The sequence below is a fragment of the Etheostoma spectabile genome, chromosome 6 (genome assembly GCF_008692095.1).
Source record: "Etheostoma spectabile isolate EspeVRDwgs_2016 chromosome 6, UIUC_Espe_1.0, whole genome shotgun sequence".
NCBI lineage: Eukaryota > Metazoa > Chordata > Actinopteri > Perciformes > Percidae > Etheostoma > Etheostoma spectabile.
The window spans coordinates 28,071,299-28,089,978 of record NC_045738.1 but is presented as its reverse complement, the minus strand read 5'-3'; the positions used below and the strand labels follow the sequence as shown (position 1 = coordinate 28,089,978).

Sequence of the window (18,680 nt, the reverse complement as noted above, 5' to 3'; positions counted from 1 at the left end):
CAGGATCCCCATCCCCCAACTTTTAGTCACACAGATGCAGAGTAGGCCTACATAGAATTTGAAGTTATTTTTGGCTGCACAGATGCACATAATCGCAAGCGCACCGCACGCAAGCACACACACACACACACACACACACGCATGCATCCACCTTATCAGACTGTAAAAGCCAGAGCGCTGAGGTAATGCTCACGCACTGAGGATGACACATAAGGATAGTCAGCTTCCTACCACATGAAGCCATGGCCCCATGACAGCTCAGATCAATTAGACACCATTAAAGGCTGGTCCCAGAACAGCCATGGAGACTTCCTAATGTCTTCTTTTCCCTCTGCAGGGTGCTCACAAAAATCCATCTTCTCCCTCGCCCCAAACCTAATTACAGGTGGAGATGCACTGTGTGAGATGAAAAGCCGGGAGACGCTTTGATGGATGGTGGGCCCCTGAAAAACAGAGCAAATAGGTAATTAACATGACAACAGGGAAAGAGGCAGGGGTCTCACATTCAAAGACATAAGGGTGGGGGAGCAGAGGTGTGCATATGTGTATTATGACCGAGCATTTGGGGGACAAAGACACCAAAGTGCAGAAATAAAGGCTGAAAACTTTGATGTGATGCAAAATCCTTTGGGTGTGTGTGTTGCGGGGAAGTAGACTAGACAACAGTCCTGCAGGGAGTGACCAGACGCTTAATGGAGGTGTTGAAATGTGTGTGCAGAGATAAATAATTGATCTTTCGACAAAGTATACCTCATCAATTTTTTATCACGGCATATTTACGAGTGAATCCCGAAGACGCGATAGCTGTATCCGCTGAAATTGTCAGGTGTATAGCGTTTGGAGGTACACTGCTACTCTTCAAATAGCGTATGGATCTGAACAAATCACTCACCATGCAGTCTCTTAATTTCCTGTCAGTTTCGCAAGCCGAGCTCAAGGAGAACGTGACTCATTTTAGACACAAAGCATTAGCATCTTGGTGTTTAGATGTCTCATTAAGACACTTAGAAGGTGAGATGAAAACAACAGACTTCCATCCTGTATTTTATTGCTGGTGAGAATAAAAAAAGCACGCCTCATGTCCTCTGGGAGTTCTGTACAGTAGTAAATGGCTGTGCAACGTGATTCCTCAATGGACAATATATTACACTTCTGTCAGGGTTGTCATGTGAGGATGGCAACAACTGCTCGGCAGCCAATGTGTTAGGAAATCAATAGTTTTTGTCGGTATTTGACATGGTTTTAAATCCATCAATACAAAACATAAACTACTGGAGACATCATTCACATGTGTCAGCATGCTCACAGGTGAACCGGCAAAGAAATATTAAAATGGGTTGGCAAAGCGACAGTGATAAATAAGCCAAAGCTGTAGCCACATTGTTAATAGATTAGTAACATCTATTACAGTGGACGTAATTAAACAATCATTTTGTGTTCACAGCTTTCCTTCTTGGCCCTGCCAAGCCCTAAAATCCACAGGAATCATTTCTCAGCATATCAGAAAGTATTTGCAACAGCAGGTTTGACAGTAAACCATAACTTCCTGTGACAGCAGCAACTCCAACAAATCACTGACAATTTTCTGCAGATGGATATCGACGACTTGAACACACATGCTACGTTGTGATCCCCAGTCACAATTTAGCACATATAGAGATGACGGACAACCTGTGAAGAAAACCTTTAAAAAGTCCGGCTTTTCAGCAGTTTGTCCCCATTCTTCAGCTCACTCAGTATGCTGCCTGCGATGCAAGGACTGGCACCAAAAGTCTCATCTTGCGTCTGTAATAACTGTGTGGTCTGTAGGCAGACAGCCAGATACATCCAATCATTGGTGACAGCTGGCATTGTTCTGAAAGTGAATGGTTACATATTGTTAATCATGTAATTAAAATATGCATGGCTTGTCTACGAGCCGGTGGTAAAAAGCCAGTGGTAAAACAGTTAAAAATGTTGACAGGTGTTTAAAGGGTTTCGGGAGATGATTAATGGGACATATGGAGAAGAAAAAACAAATTCTACCACACAAATGTGGTTTACTTTAACAGACTTTTGTCTAATCTTTGCTTTTTTTGTAGAAATCTCGTTCATCTTCCCTCTTTGGGCTTCAAACAGTTATTTAAATTAAAGCAATTACAAGATTTTACTTATAAAACAGTCTCCATTTAATATTGATTCCTGCATATGACCTATAAAAGCAAACAAGATCATCGGGGCGAAGATTGAAGTTTAATTCTTAATGCCTGTCCCCGGGTCCGATCTGGTTCATTGGCATTTCTTTTAACCAATCACAATCGTCTTAGGCGGCGCCGAGCCCCGGACACAATGATGGTGCTTGTTTTGGTGGAACCTGTGCTCGTTCAAAGGTTGTTTTGGTCGTGCAACAGAAAACTCAGATTTGATAGTCTAGCTAGCTGTCTGGATTTACCCTGCGGAGATCTGAGGAGCAGTTAACCATAGTCCTCACCAATGCCAACACAAAGAAAGCGGATGGTGACGGACATCCGGCCTAAAAAGAGGGACAGCCGTCGGAATTTCAGACGCCACCTGAACACTCCCAGAAGTGTAACCTACTCCCCTACTTCTGGCGCCCTTACTCGGACCACAGCCAGTATATTACACTGCTAATATACAATATTTACAGTCTATGGTTGTGATGCTACTGTGGTGCCAAAAGCTCGCCGCAAACAGACTTATAAACACCTGGTGTCTCCAGGACCACGTGTTGCAATGAAGACACACACACACACACAAACGCACACACGCACACACACAGAGGTTGAACAATAGCAGAGTCGCTGTTGCGGCTGCAAACTATGTTACCGTTTTCTATCTCTCTTCCTTACATTAGTTTGCCACAGGAGAGACTGCAGTAAGAGATGATCCATTCAAAATATTCTTTCTGGTGAGTCATAACTCAGACTTTTTTTAAACAGAGGTGTAAATATACTTTACCCCCCCCCCTCATTTTTTTAATACTGTGGCTATGTAAATTCCTTGCCATTGGCCATCAGCTTAGACTACATTCAGACCCAAACACAGAAAATGCTGTAACCCCCTTCTCGATGGCCCATCACATGATTGAAATACACAGTAATTCCCCATCGACGGCAGAAATGTTCCTGTGGGATTAGTGTTGTGGACAAGACTCCTTTGTTTTTGAATTTCAGTCGAACATTCTCCCTGCCCTCAAATCATTTCCCAACTACAAAACTCCTTTCTGCTCAGTACCTAGAAACACTGAATGTAATCAGCCACATCACACTGACCTGGCCGCCACCATCCTGATGGCAATTATGTGACTATAACCGTGCATCTAACGCCAAGCTATATGCCTATTTAGGACAATACGGTTGTGTTTCGGAGAAGGGGTGCGAATGAGAGACTTGAATGAGAAGGCTTTCAAGAGGGACGCTCTGAAACTTCCACTGCACATTTGTCATGCTTTTAAGTGATTTACAAATGAGAGGCATGCAGGCTTTGTGAGGGAGAGAAAGAGGAGTTTTCAGTGAGAGGCTTTGTGTGTCCCTGCCTACTCGCAGCATAGAGATGGAGTTGGAAATTGTGTTTGTGCGTCATCAGTGGTCATTAAACCAAGAGATATGCCAGAGCCACTTGTAGTACTGTACTTTCATATATTATTCATTGCAAAAGGGAACAAAAACAGTACGAATGATGAGGATGATGAGGTATTGTAGCAAAGCAACACAAGATTTGCTTTGATGTGTATGGATGTATGAATATTCTAAATATGTTTAGTAAGTTCTTTCCCATGCACGCACAAACCCTTTCACTCTCACACACAAATGCACAAGCACGCACACCATCACCACCACCACACAATGATATACATCTCAAGTAAACACACCAACTCCTAGTCGGTGACAATGTCTTGCCGACCACTTTTGACTCATTCATTATGACTTTCATTCGGTGTGCCGGGGCGGCTTGTTTTAGCCAGGCAGCCCTTGAACAAAGATGAGAGAGAAGAGAAAAAAAAGACAGAGGAAGAGGGAGGAGGGACAATCTAAAAAGCCACCCCTCCCCCCTCTCTCACAAAAAAAATGCATGCCTTGCCATGATTTCCTCCCTCACCTTCCTATATTAGGCCTGTGTTTTTTCAACTTAAACTTTCCATAATGCAAAATACTCTAATTTGTCCTGAGCGATGGGACTTTAATGACTCTGGCAAAAAACAAAAACAAAAGTCTTGGCAAGTTTGCTGCTGTAGGCAACAGGTTAGTGTGGGTATAAGCCGTTTTGACATGCGAGCAGACTTTGATAAATATTGTTTCAGTATAATTCATTGCAAACATACACTCCATATGTCCTCGTCCTTTGGAATGAGGTCATAAACTGTCACGATGTCAGCTGTTTAGAACATGGCTTCTGTGCTGGAGCCATTGTTACTGGCTGGAAATGTTTGTGTGTGTGTGTGTGTGTGTGTGTGTGTGTGTGTGTGTGTGTGTGTGTCTTTGCAGAAGGGATTGGGGGTGGGTAGGGTGTTGGGAATTGTTAGGGCGATGGTCAACTTGTCCCACACACACACTCACACACACACACACACACACACACACACACACACACACACACACATCACTTTAGTAAAGTAAAACATAGATAGGGCTAATTACAAAGTCGGTTTGAGCACTTGGGGCTATGCAAACAACAGCTGTCTGTGACATCAGAAGGAAAGTCAAACACACAGTTGAGTATTCAGGCACACACACATGCCTTGGATATAATTAGCAAGATCAAGATAAGTGGAGGGCAACTCAAGACGTGTGTGCGTGTGTGTGTGTGTGTGTGTGTGTGTGTGTGTGTTGTTAAAAGTTGCTAAACAACTACCGTATTTAAGTTTCACAATTGCAGATAAATGTGCAACAACTTTCAGTTGACTGTCGGCCTGCGTGTTACCTAACTCGGAGCTGGTAAATGATGTGAGCGGAGATCCAGCACAAGGCTCTGTCACCCTGCTGACCACATGTGTATTTGTATACTACTGTAGTAATCACTGTTCAATTCATCACACCCAATGATACATGTACTACAATGTGTGGGAAAAGCAAGGCAGCCCGAGCCATGTGTCCAGTTTTCAAACCAACAACCAGTCTCCAGCAGGTGATCTTCAGGGTCACTTGGCCTTACTTCACACACATGAAATGGTGCTTGCTGTGACCTATTTCTCCCCTGTATTAGTATAGAGCAGGGGTGAGCTAAGTAAGATCCTCCCTAAAAAGGATATATTCCTGTACAACAGGTATACTCTTTGAGGATTACAGACCAATCTATTTATGTATTTATCTGCATTTATATGCAGATTCCTGTTTTATGAAGATGTCATCTCATAACTCTGGCTCTTGTCTCTCGTCTGAAGTTGCTAATCAGGCCCAGCACACCAAAGAGGAAGCCTTGGCCTGGATGTCCTCTGGCTAAACCGAAATATTGGCCACTTAGCCCCTGGCGGCTAAATATTTGTCAGACCGATGGGGTACAGGTGGTTTGACTGATTTAAAGAACTGTCTTTATCTTTTTATTTTTATTTATTCAGTTCAATCTTTGTAAAGAAAATCTCAGTTCCCTAACTCTAAGACAAAATGTGCAATGAGTCAAGAAGGGCCTCATTGGTGGAACAGTGGAAAGCAGAAATGATGTTAAGATTGAAGATTTCTGGTGACACTGACAGGATGCTTTCACACCAAAGATCAGTTTACGAGAACTAGCCTAGTTACTTTACAAGTACTACTACACTTATGAAACTGGTTTCATGTTTTCTGTGGCTCTGGTGAAGCTTTTTCAAGCCTGAGAAAATATCCGTGCTGATGTCACAGCGATGTAATCAGTGTTACGGCAGTTTGGGCTTAGACACTAGTAAAGGTGTTACAAACAGGGTGTGGAGTTTCAAAGCCATATCTTGACCTGTGTTGATTTGCTTTGGAACATTCTTTCTGTAATTGCTCTCCTGCAAGCCCCAGAAGTTGTCCATTATACAACACCGACCCCTTTTAATGTGAGTCCGGACCGAGTTTCAATCACAAGAACTCTTACTGTGGTCAAACAAAAGTAGTAGCACTATTAGTTGTAGTGGCAATATCAATTTCTGTAACAGGGGAGGAACTGAGTGTGGGATGGCGTGTAAGTGAGAGTGTTTGAGGCGAGGGTTAGGTGAGTAGGTGTGTAAGCAGGTTTTTGGATATAGTACTATTTCAGATTTTGTAAGTTTCTGCAAAGCAAGTAATATGGGGTATGAACTCTGTAGCTCCACCAGCTGAAATGATGTTTAATGGATAGTCAATACTGCAGTGCGTCAAACTGAAAGAAAAAAACGGAGTCACCTAAATTGACTTCGCTCAGTGGAGTTGCTTCTTCCTAGCTTAAAAAAAACTTAAACCTTCCATGATGTGGCCCATGGTCATCTTTATCCTACATCTTTATTTACAGTGGGTCTTTCGATTGCTTAACGACAGTGGGCACAACTGGAGCCCCACGTGCAAAACTCTAACTCCAGTCTGCACAGCAGCAGCTCATGTGGACCAAACTCAACTTCGTTTTTCATTGCTTGAACACAGTTTTTAAAACTCTGCACACTTATATGCATGACTTTAACCACAACCTGCACAACCCTGTGGATGTACAGTCCGAACTGTTAACCACACATTCAGAATAGATTTCAGTCCGATGCCAATCAAACACTGCTTATTGCAATTTCAGCTGAAAGCCTAAGCAGGTGTCTTCTTTTAGACTAGTTAGTGAACATATACCGTATTTATGTACAAACACCAAATAAGAATGAAACAATTACACACTGTACCGTTTGAGATAAACAGGTAAAAGAGCAAAGATACCAATACGTCCAGGTCAGATGTCTGAGGCTACATACACAGCTACAAAAGAAATGTGAAAAACACCATATCTTTACTATAGTAAAACTGCGTTCTTACTGTTTTTCAGAAAGTAATGGAGGTGAAAGCAACGGAGACCCCACAGTCACTTAAATTTAGAGACGATGCAGACATCCAATGTGATGAAGAAAACCTGCTGCATGATGCTGGAGAGAAGCAAGATTACTCACACTATTCTTTGTTACTTTTTATGTACCTTTAGTTTTTTTTTTCTTCCAGTAATTCCATAAATTACTAGAGATAAAAATACTATATTGAAGCAAACTGTTGATTTTCATGCCTGCTTTTTTACCTTGCGTAAAATTATATATATATTACCCCATCTGTATTGTTTCTTTAAAGAAACTGTTGACTAGTGTGAAGCATTCAAATTGTAAAAACTGTACAACTTTTCTGTCTTGGTGTTTGATGCTGTTTTTTTTTTTTTTTACTCTCAGTGTGTTCTGAGTGACAGTGTGTGTTATCTCGATGAGGATTGTTCATAGTGTTTGGCTGCACTGAGCCTGTTTTGAGACGTGTGTGGAGAGTTGTGTTGCAGGTGATGTGAACTCTTTAGCTCAGATGACTGTTGGTAGCGCAGACTGTAGTTTGAGTTTTTCACATGTGGCTTCAGTTGTGACCAGAGTCATTTAGCAATCAAAAGAAAACTGTAAAAGTGTTACATACTGTACAGCACCATGGATCTATTTATAAACTAAAATACTGAAACCCAATGGTGACAACAGAAAGGGATGTTAACATGCAATCTATTAGTATATTTAAATGTATTGTTACCATGGAATATGGTTCCTATTAGCATTGTGTGGAGCATGTGTAAAATTGACTACATATTTACTGTGAAATTTACATTGCTGTGTGTACTAATGTAGCCTGTTTTTAAGTCTGGGTATGCAAAACCTTTCTTAAAGGAACATGCCGCAGTTTGTTGAAATAGGGCTTATGACGGTCTTCCCTAGCTGTAGGTAGGTGGGCCAACGCATTTTTTGTCTCAGTGCATGCATTGTTTTTGTACAGTGCAACATGGACTAAATATGGCCCATGTAGCAGTGCTTCGGCTATGCTTCCACCAAATATAGTCCCAAGTCAATATCTGCCTAGAAGATTTTCTAGTCTTAATCTGCATTGCTATTTTTACTTGTGAACACGCAGGCCACAAGCAGTAATCAGGTTGTTGTTGTTTTTTTGGTGACTCACTTTTACTCACAACATGCTAACTGGCAAGGATTCCATTCACTATGCTAAGCTAACTAGCGGCGGTGCTGCCGGCGTTGCACCGGACTAAAACAACGTATGCACTGAGACAAAAAATGCGTTGGTCCCCCTACCTACAGCTAGGGGAGACCGTGATAAGCCGTATTTCAACAAAAGGTGGCGTGTTCCTTTAAAGGTTATCCACTTTTTAAGCTGTTGTTTACGCTTTCAAATGATGGAAATATTGTTGAAATGAACTTTAGAACAATTGCTGGAAACCCTGAGTATGCACATGAGAGAAAAGAATCGCATCACCCCTTGAAGGTTTCATTTGACCTCGGTCACCAGCACAGATTTGGAAAAACACGCCACCTAAAAAAAAAGAAGGAAAGAAAACCACTGGCTTAAATAATGCTACATGAAAAATTGTTATTGAAAGTTGAACTTTTGCCCTCTGTGATGTGATGCCAAAAGGCGCTTGTGTTTATGTACTGCCCTGACATCTTTATAAGTGTCACCAAACAGCGCATATTAACAGATATTCCTTAATTAATAATCTTGACTGAAGCGAACATAAGCAAAGCATCAAGAAAATATATGATTTTTAAAGCTTAGTCTCCAGTTAATTTTTTGACGTTCTAAGATTATTAATGTTAAAAAAGTAATTCCCCTTTACATTACAGTTTTTTAATGATTGCTATCACAATTTTTTCAATACTTTCAACAACTTTCCTAAACTCTTTACACAGTTAGTGCGACATCTGTCTGTGTAGGCTATGCAATTAACACATTTCTTGTTGCTATGACACAAAGGCATACATTTAACACCAAATTTGAAATGCTTGAACATCTTTTACAAACAAGCTCAACCATAGCAACGGACTTTTAGTGACAAATTTGCAAATGCTCTCACACTGTCAGAACAGAGGACATCACTTGACTCACAGGCTAAAGTCCAAGGGAACAGCTGTTCATATTGTAAACTGAAACACAAATATATCCACTGCATTTTAAATGTATTCCATTGTTACTGTAAACGGGGGAAACAGCTGATTGAAGTTATACAAATAGATCAATCACAGCTGATTCCCATCTAGAACACACACTCAGCTGTTGAGGTTCTTTCAATCGTATGACCCTCTTTTTTACAGTATTCTTTATATGTGGCAGTGAGTGAGTGTTGTACTTTGACAGCATGGATTACAGTAACCAAAGTCACATTCCTTGTTTGTTTAGGCAAACCTGGCCAAAGCTGATTCTGATATGTTACAGTAGTACAGTAAATGAGGACCTATTTGGGCTGATTTTGTGTGAAAAAGTAACAATACAGTAACAATGAACACAAAGAAAGATAGGAAACTTCCTGCACGAGGGAGAGGAAGACGAGTACCAGGACAGTTCTGTCTCTTTTTTTTTTTTTTTATAAACCATACACTCTGTCTCTGCCACATGTGAGTCAAGTGCCGATGTGTGTTGCACGTGCTCAGATTTAAACGGTTTACGACATAACGTGTCATACGGAAGTTTGTGAAATCCATAAAACAATAAACTTTTCTCATTACAAACAATAACAGAAGATGGGAATCATTTCAAAACGTTTTAGCTATCTATGATTGTTTGATTGCTAACGTTAGCTCAAAATGCCATTCAACTGACAGCCTTTAGTGTGTTTGATGCTAACTTGTAGCCAGCAGTGAATGAACTTGGTTAAGTAGGTTCATTTTTACTGTATTGACATTACAGAAGTCTCTCGTTAGCATGTTACATGCTACTTGTTGCAAAGTGACGCATGCAAAGCTCACATCTTCGGTCGTCGCAAAGTGACAAACGCGCGACTCAAACCTGCACTCGACTCCCATAGGGCAGTGACACGTTCTATAAAGCTACTCTGAGATGGCTCATTGAATTTCTGCAACAAAAGAAACAAAATGAATGCATTTACTAAACCCAACAAACCAAAAATGGAGATAGACTTTAAGTGGAAAACTCAATATATGTCATATAATCTATATCAATATAATATACTATTATAGTGTGGAAATTGCGGCAAGATGCAAGAGACAATTTCTCACTTTGAGCACACGAAAAGCGTGGCTCGTTTATTCAACAGGAGAAAACCAATGAATACAGAATAAGGCACTACGCTTAATGCCAACCTCATAACGTCCCACGTCATCACGCCTTCACAACATTTAAAGGGGCCGTGTTCCCTGAACCGTTATTAACTGTGGTGACTCAAAGGCAGTGAATTACATGTGTAATTAAATGTGTGTGGAACAACACTTATCAACAAGGTGAATTATGTATGTCACAGTCACTACAATAGCTTGTATAAAGGCACACCTGACACGTATAACATAATGCAGTTTCTGTTATTCCACCTGATGTTTTCATGACACTGGGCCATGACTGACTAAATGATCCTGTTGGGAGAGAACGTGTGTTTTTGAAGACTTATGTGATTTCGAGACCTGTTTGCAGTGTTTTGGTAGACATAGTGTATTTTGTATTATTGTATTTAGAAAACTAGTGTTGGAGTTTAGTTTACAATGTGTGACTTTGAGCATAAAGTTAACCGTTTTGCCAGTTGTGTGTAGAGTTTAGGAAAATTGTTAAAAGTATTGAAAAAAATTGTCATAGCAATCGTAATAGTAAAACATGATATTCTCATTACTTACGTTACACTTCATCTCAAGGTTCCTGTTATTGTTTGTGATCACAAGATCATCTCTGGCACATTTAACTTTGTGGGATTTTTCCCAAAAGTTTGTGTAATTGAAACCTGTGAGTGCATTGTGTAGCTGCCTTCGTTATGGGATCTCATGGACACATATCAACAGCAGTGCATTTACCGCTGGTTGGAGAGCTTCCTAAATTGGAATAATAGAGCCTCATGCCAGACAATAATGTGAGTTAAGTCCTTCAGGGCAAGGAGCTGCAGAGATAGCCAAACAAAAGATAATCAATATCATATGGGGTTGTCGCCTGGAGTGCAGACCAGCCTCTCGCCGGCATACTCATCACATGCCTCTGAGCGCTTGTCTACCGCCAGATTCAATGTCAGACACAATGTCAAACAGGCAACGTCCAGGGCAACACGTTAATTACAACATCATCGCACATATAAACACAGCGGTAATGTGACAGCTTTCAAGGCAAGGTATCATTGAGGATGTGTTTCAAAATGCAGTATGCCTCTAATGATGTTAAAACAGCAACCGGGTGAGATTAACAAAAGGGAAAAGGCTTGCCTGCAGTTACCTCAACTAAATATGGGAATTCTAAGGAGCACTTCTTCACCTCATCTATGATTTACATGTTCCTAAATCCCAATACACACCATGAAGAAAATGAATGCCACACACGCCCTTTGTAAACACATACTGTATATAACACAGAAATCATTGCAGGATTCTTGTTTTTCTGATGAGAAAAATGGAAGTGAAGCTATAGAGAAGTCAGTACACAAGGATGTTATACAGGTGATTTTTTTTTTTCAACACCTGCATTTGACACTGTATATGCATGAGTACAAGCAGCATTAAAAGTGCAGAGTAGGCTACAAAGTCAGCGGGTGACACAATGTAAAGCACAATAGTGGTGGCTTTAAATTCCAGTGTGTGGATAGAACGAGGCTGAGGCACACGCAGGCCTAGGCGCAAGCATATGTAACATACACAAGCTATAGGCACCTTTTCCTGCCCACCCCTCACACACTCACACACACACACACACACAACCCACACCCCTCCTCTCTGTCTCTTTTGAACCTGAAGACAGTACAGAGGCGGCTCTGTGTTTGAATAAAAAGACAGCGACAGGAGTGGCTACAGCCCTTCATCTGTGACATGCTATATGTAACAGGGTCCGTTGTCATTGGTTAAATTAACCATGCGTGCACCCGTGGCGAGGTACAACAACAGCTCCCTGTCTGACTTCCTGTTTGCCTGGTCTAAGTCAGACATGGGATTCTTATGTGAGCTCTGCAACACACTCACACAAGTAACACACGATTTGATGATGAAATCCCATGCTGGGATACGGTGATATTCTCGGCATGTCCCTAATGGCTGATTTTGTCTTGTTGTTTGCTCTCGCGGCACCTTGTCTCTGAACATGCATGGCTGCTTTTGAATGAGACGGAGTGTATTACGTGTAGCTACCTTTTGATTCTGTGTTTGCATGTGTGTGCACTTTTGGACACTAGTTCTCCTGCAATCAGCTTGTGCACCTTTTTCAGTGTGTGTCATGCTTTAAATGCCCAGAATGTGTATTTTACTTATGTGTGACTGCACATGATCCTACGTGTGTGTGTGCGTGTGTGTGTGTGACTGTGTGTGTGTGTGTGTGCGCGCGTTTGTCTGTGTGTGTGCGTGTGTTTGTGTGTGTGTGTGCGTGTGTGTGTGTGTGTGTGTGTGTTTTTGAGTGATAATTCTGCTGAGAGGCAGGCAGACAGTAGGGGAGGGTGGAAGAGGAGGAGGAGGAGGAAGAAGAAGAAGAGGAGGACTGAAGACAATGTGAGCGCTGCAGTATGATCCTGTATCCATCAGGCTGCCTCCTGCAGTCACCACTGCTTAAAATGCACTGCCACAGACACACACTCTCCCTCCCTCACACATACACACACACAGGAAATGGCCTCAATCACTGTAGTACACAGTCCACCGTTTCTCATTCCAGATGGGATTATGATGTTATTACTGCACGATTACACCACATAACTATATTAACAACAGAACACAACCTGGGACTTCTCAATCAGTCACTTTCCCTTTATACCGAGAGGACTTTTCAACAACCCCTCCCTGCCTTACAGACAGACACACACTGTACACACCCTGAACTAACAACAGCAGGAGTCGGCCATTTACCTTCATCTGTATCCTCCCTGCTGCTGCTGCTGAATTAGCTATCATAAGCATGATTTAACAATGTTTGCGCTGTGATGTATTTAAAGTTGCATGTCCCTGATTTTATGTTAATTAAGTGAGGCGACATGATTTGTGTTGCATTGGGAGCTTTCTGCAGGTGGATGTTGTGGCCCAGCTGAGAACAACGCCGGTAAAATAGCATGAGTGATTGCTCACGTGGGTGGATCCACCCTCACTTCCCCTCCCCACCCTACGGAATTTGATAAGATGGAAAGGAAAGGTGGTCAAAAGAGAAGAACAGGAGTCGAGGGAGGGAGAGGAAAATGAGAAGGATGTGAAAAATGTAAATAGGAGAGGAAGGGAAGAGTATAACCAGGAAATAAATGAGATCCAAAAGCTGTTTCAGATTGAGTCAACAAGCTAGAGAGAGCGAGAGAGCGAGGGAGCCGTACTTCCTCCTGTAACGACGAAGAGGTAAAAGAACCCAGTCCTTCTCAATTCAAAACCACACAAATTCATGTGGGAAATCTTTGTCCCTGTGCTGAAACATCACCTAAGGAGAAAGAAAGAGAACTTGAACAGAGCCGCCACCATTTCACACAATTAACAGTGACAGAGAAGTGTATGTAGAATGTAGTCTATACTATTTATGTGTTTCAGACGTACAAAGCACATTTGACTTGAGTCAAATTCTGTTTCTGTTCAACTGAATTGAGTGAGGTGCATCATCAGAGTCCAAAAAACGGTTAATTTGTCTTATTCAAAAGAAGTGTGATATGTGATATCCCATGAATATTTCACGTTGTTTGGCAAGATGTGTGCTTCCTCCAGCGGCTCGGAGATACTGTCCTTGATCATGGGCCGGTTAGGCATCAAAGCACACCGCCACCCCCGACCACCCTCCCTCCCTCCCTCCCTCAGTCCCTCCATTCCTACCACCCAGCCCTCCCTGAGGTATCTCCTTGAGGCTTCTCCTCGCACCCCTTTGCCAGCTGACAATTAGCATGCAATCGCTAATGCACTACAAGATAATTGAGCACAAGGGGGCCAAGGGTGTCAGTCACTGGAGAGGGCTGGGGACCCGCTGGGTCACACTAGTGCCATTTTAACGCAAGACAGGATCAACTTTGTTGAAAAATTTGAGAAAAGCGAGTCAAATTATGAGCACAATTGAAGTCAAAGAGACAGTGTAAGCCCATTCCAAAAGAGGAAATATACAGAACACTATCATGCTGGGGTTTAGAGTAGACAATATGAGGAATGAATACAGACAATGAATTGCTTCATGGTTTTGACTCACCTTTGCTACTGGAGCCCTGGTGCTCAAAGTGAATCAACAACATTTTGTCTTCGTCTTTGATGAAGCGTAGGTTAGGGTTAGCCCTAGTTTAACCCTAACCCAACCCTGCTCGTACACCGTGTACGCTAATGTACTGTACATCAATGCTGCTAAGAAAAATGCACATCATTGCATTCATGGGTTGCTATTATAAGAGTTGCCCTGAGGTGCGCGTTTAGGTCTGCCACACACACACACACACACACATATACACACACACGAGCAGCCATGCATGCAATAATGTGCAAATGCATGCATGCATTGTTATATGCATTTGCACTGCCGTTAGTTAGTGGAAGATTCTCAACACCCCACCCCCCCACCCCCATCCCTCCCTTATCTTATTTTTTAAAGGTGAAGGTTCAGTGACTAAACTGCTGAGTGGGTGAACCTGCAGACTGAAGGGCGTTCGACGACCGACAGAGAGGCTTGTCTGCCGACTGGTTCAGAGCAGAAAGAGAGAGAGGGAGACGATACCTTGGTGTGTGTTTTGGCTTGACATTCCCTCTGACTTGGAAAGCAGGAGTGGAGAGAGAGAGAAAGAGAGAGAGACATAGAGAGGGAGGCTGTTTTAAAGACTGCTCTCTTATAACAGGAAGTATCTGAACAGTGACTCACACACTACAGGGAGAGAGAGAAAGAGAGCAGGGAAACACTGTTCATTGTGTTCTAGCTATGTACCACCAATGTGTTGTGTGTCTTTTATTACATGCGTGGTTGTGCGAAGACTTTTTTCTTCTTCCCTGCATGTAATAATGAACGTCAGGAGTGACGGTGTGTGTTTGCTTGGGAGTGTCGCATTTTTTTAAAGCATGGAATGTTGTTTTTTAATAGCCATGTTGCATATTTAACAAATAACTTTGTGTGTGTGTTTGTGTGTGTGTGTGTGTGTGTGTGTGTGTGTGTGTGTGTGTGTGTGTGTGTGTGTGTGTGTGTGTGTGTGTGGGTGTGAGTGTATGAGTGTGTGAGTAGATCACATTTCAAGAATGCAACGCTGCATTTTAATAGGTATGGGTGTATAAAGCTGCCTGTATTTGCGTGTGTGTGTGTTTTAATGTGTGTGTTTCACGGGATGTGTACTAAGTAGATCATATGTCATCAAGGACATAATGACTTACCTAACATTTGTGTTCGTGTTATATATGTATTTGTTCTTATATTTGAGAAAGCAGCGATGCATTTTAGCACTTAAGTTACTGATTGGTCCTTGTGTGTGTGTCTCATTATGTGTGTGCAAATGCTCAGGGAGCCCCCATGGGGGCGGGGGTGAATGCAATTGTAAAGCACTGCCGTTACAATTCAAGGGCTCTTTGCTGATAAGATGTCTGTGTGTCTTAACTCACTGGTACATCACCAGTCAGCAACATGGCTTCCTCTCACTGCACGCCTGCTGAGCAAACAAGCCTGACCTCTGCACAACAACACCGCAGCGTGACAGTTATTACACATGACTTCAGCATACAATAAGCTGGGGTACACTTTAACAGCATCTGTGTAGTGTCATGCTCTTAATGCCTGGCAAAATGTTTGGGGGCGATAGGTGTGACACGTGCAGATAGTGACACATACTGTACACACATATACAAAATAGTAGTAATAATGACACTGGTCAAAAAAAGAATTAGTTGACGAGCGCTTTTAATACAAAAGATGTAGGCCGAGCTCAAAGTGCTTTGATGAAATGAGACAATAAAAGGACAGCAGATGATAAAATGCATAGGTGAAAGTAAAAGCAGAGAATAGAAAATATGAGAGAATTATTAAAAAATAAAAAGAATGACGTTATTTCAAGCCAAGTATAATAAATTCAAATAAGGTTTTCAGCTGTGATTTAAAAATGCTTTTAATGCCGAGGACCCCTAACTAAAATAAAGACAGGAGCAGGGACCCTCTACTACATTCATATACATATATTGTATATCTATTGTATAAATTGAAGTTGCATAATAAACTGGGCCCACCACAACATGGAGGAGGACCTAAAGCCTTTATACATACAGTACATTCTTGTTTAGAATGTTAAGCTACTAATAATTGTATCCATGATTTTATAAATCCTGTGTTAATGTTAAACATACAGTACATGTGGGGTTAAGGTTAGGGTTTACAATAACAATAATAAAACTGACAATAATAAGATAAGATAAGCGAATAAGAGGGGTCATCCCCACTTTGGCCACTCACCCACTTCTCTACACATTACATACTTATTATTCCAATATGCATCTTGCTATATCGCTTTTTTATGCATCTTGCAATATTACTCTACATCCCACTCCATGTGTACTTGTCTTGTTATTTTGTTTTATTTGTATTTTTGTATATTGTTACATGTGCCTATATGTATATTGTTGTCATGTACAGTATGTGTCTATATTATTTGTCTATGTATAGAGAGTTAACACCCACCAAAGACAAATTCCTTGTGTATGTAAGTATAATGAAGTGTATGATATCTGATCATTTAGATTCCCCCTGCATTGACCGTGAGGACCCCCTAGGGGTCCCGGACCCCCTGTTGAAGATCCCCGTCTTATAGCTTTTAAGGTGATTTTGTCATTTTGGTGCTTGGTTAAAAAGGCTGCAGCATAAAATTGATAAACCACTTAAGAAAGTTCAAATACAAATTTTGGAAATAGCCCTGGCAGTGGCCAGAAAGTGTATTGCTATCACATATGGAAGTCGGATTCCCCTCTATCCATAACTAAATGGTATTTAGGAATGAATAATTGCGTGCCTTTAGAAAAAAATAACATATAACCTTAGAAAGAGATACAACACCTTTATTCAAATTTGGAAGCCCTGTCTAGATTACGTGGATAATGTGATGTGATGTTGAAATGTGATTGACCTCAAAACATTGTACACTTATTATAAAATACTGGAGCATCCCTTTTTTTTTTGGGGGGGGGGGGGCTTGTTGGTTTGTGTTTTTTCTTGTTCTTGTAAACTGGAAAATTAAAATAAAGTACTCTAAAAAAATGTCTGCGTCTTTTTTTTTTGTCCGCTTATGTGCGTATCCTTAAAAACCCAGAAGTAGAGGATCTTGTGAAGGATTATAAAAGGACAGAGATTCTGCAGTGTAGTACGCCCCCAAACCAATAAGAACTTTAAAAAAAACAAGTAAAAGAACCTTAATATGTATTCTAAATGATGCCGAGAGCTTAATGGAGTGTAGGACATCCCAAGTATCACAGAGCACGCTGATCAGAAATGATGTGTGATCAGATTTGTTGGCTAAACATCCTCCAGTTGTCAAATACTTCTGCACCACTGGCGTTATCGCAGTTATTTCTCCTGCTTTTCTAGATTTCCCAGTCCTGCAGGAGAGATGACCCTTTTGTGTTTGGCATTTATTTAGCTTTAGCACAACGGGAACCAATGAATCAACTCATTTCTGTTGTTGATGCTGTCGTCTGTAGGCATATTTAAAGGGATTCTATGCCGTTTTCTTGCTTTTTGCTGGCAGGTTTTCTCTATAGAGCCCCATCATGCAGCTAACTGGGATTTTGCAATAAACTGTATCTATTTATTTGACAGAAAATGCCGTCTGCTGATAGTGTGAGTGTCGGTAATAATAATGCATACTTTATTAATCCTGGAAGCGGAAATTACAATGTTTTCACACACCTATATTGCACTTAATGGACAGGTATCAGAGTGTGTGCAGGGGGGGGGGGCGCTGCCCATGGAAAGGGCCTCAGAGCAATTGGGGATTCAGTGCCTTGCTCAAGAGCACCTTGGCAGTGCCAAAGATGTGATCTGGCATCTCTCCAGCTACCAGTCCACTACCGTACTTTGGTCCATATGGGGACTTGAACCAGCAACCCTCCGGTTCGTAAACAAACTCCCTAATCCCTGAGCTACTGCCACCCTTCTTGTCTTTCATAATAAATGTGTATAGTAAATATGTGCGTGGAAGTGGCATATACCAATGGTATTTATAAAGTTGTTGTGTTGTTTTCAACTTATTTATTGCTCGAGATCCAGTCTCACTTGGTGCAATGAAATCCCCTTGTATACTTTTCCAATGACAATAAAAGGAATCTGAATCTGAATTATGCAATTCCCTTTTGAGCATCGCTGGACCTTGTCACGGTGTTATGGCTGCGTCATTTTGTTTGTCGTTGTCAAGAGTGTGCGTGGAACAGGATTGAGAACCTGCTTGACTGAAAAATAAAGTAGTTAGGATAGCCGGGCATTCCACAAGTATCAAAAACAGCAGGACAAATGTGTACGTCGTTTGAGTGCAGTTTCATTTCTTTCAGGAGCTTTCCACGTGAAACTAACCGCGGTTTCCGTGACAGCACAGAAGGAGACAATGTGCTGGTGGAATCATGTAACAATGGTATATTGGCCAGATTCTGCCTTTGG

At 41.5% G+C, this 18,680-nt stretch overlaps 1 long non-coding RNA gene across 1 annotated transcript in view; it reads right to left on the bottom strand.

Moving 5' to 3' along the window:
* Window positions 1–16,463: 16,463 nt before the first annotated feature.
* Window positions 16,464–18,680, bottom strand: part of LOC116691127 (uncharacterized) — a 2,322-nt gene continuing 105 nt past the window's right edge. The window contains exons 2-3 of the long non-coding RNA XR_004332428.1: window positions 17,578–17,579; window positions 16,464–16,536 (exon numbers count right to left, since the gene is read on the bottom strand). This is a non-coding gene — a long non-coding RNA (uncharacterized LOC116691127). The remainder of the gene's footprint in view (window positions 16,537–17,577; window positions 17,580–18,680) is intronic.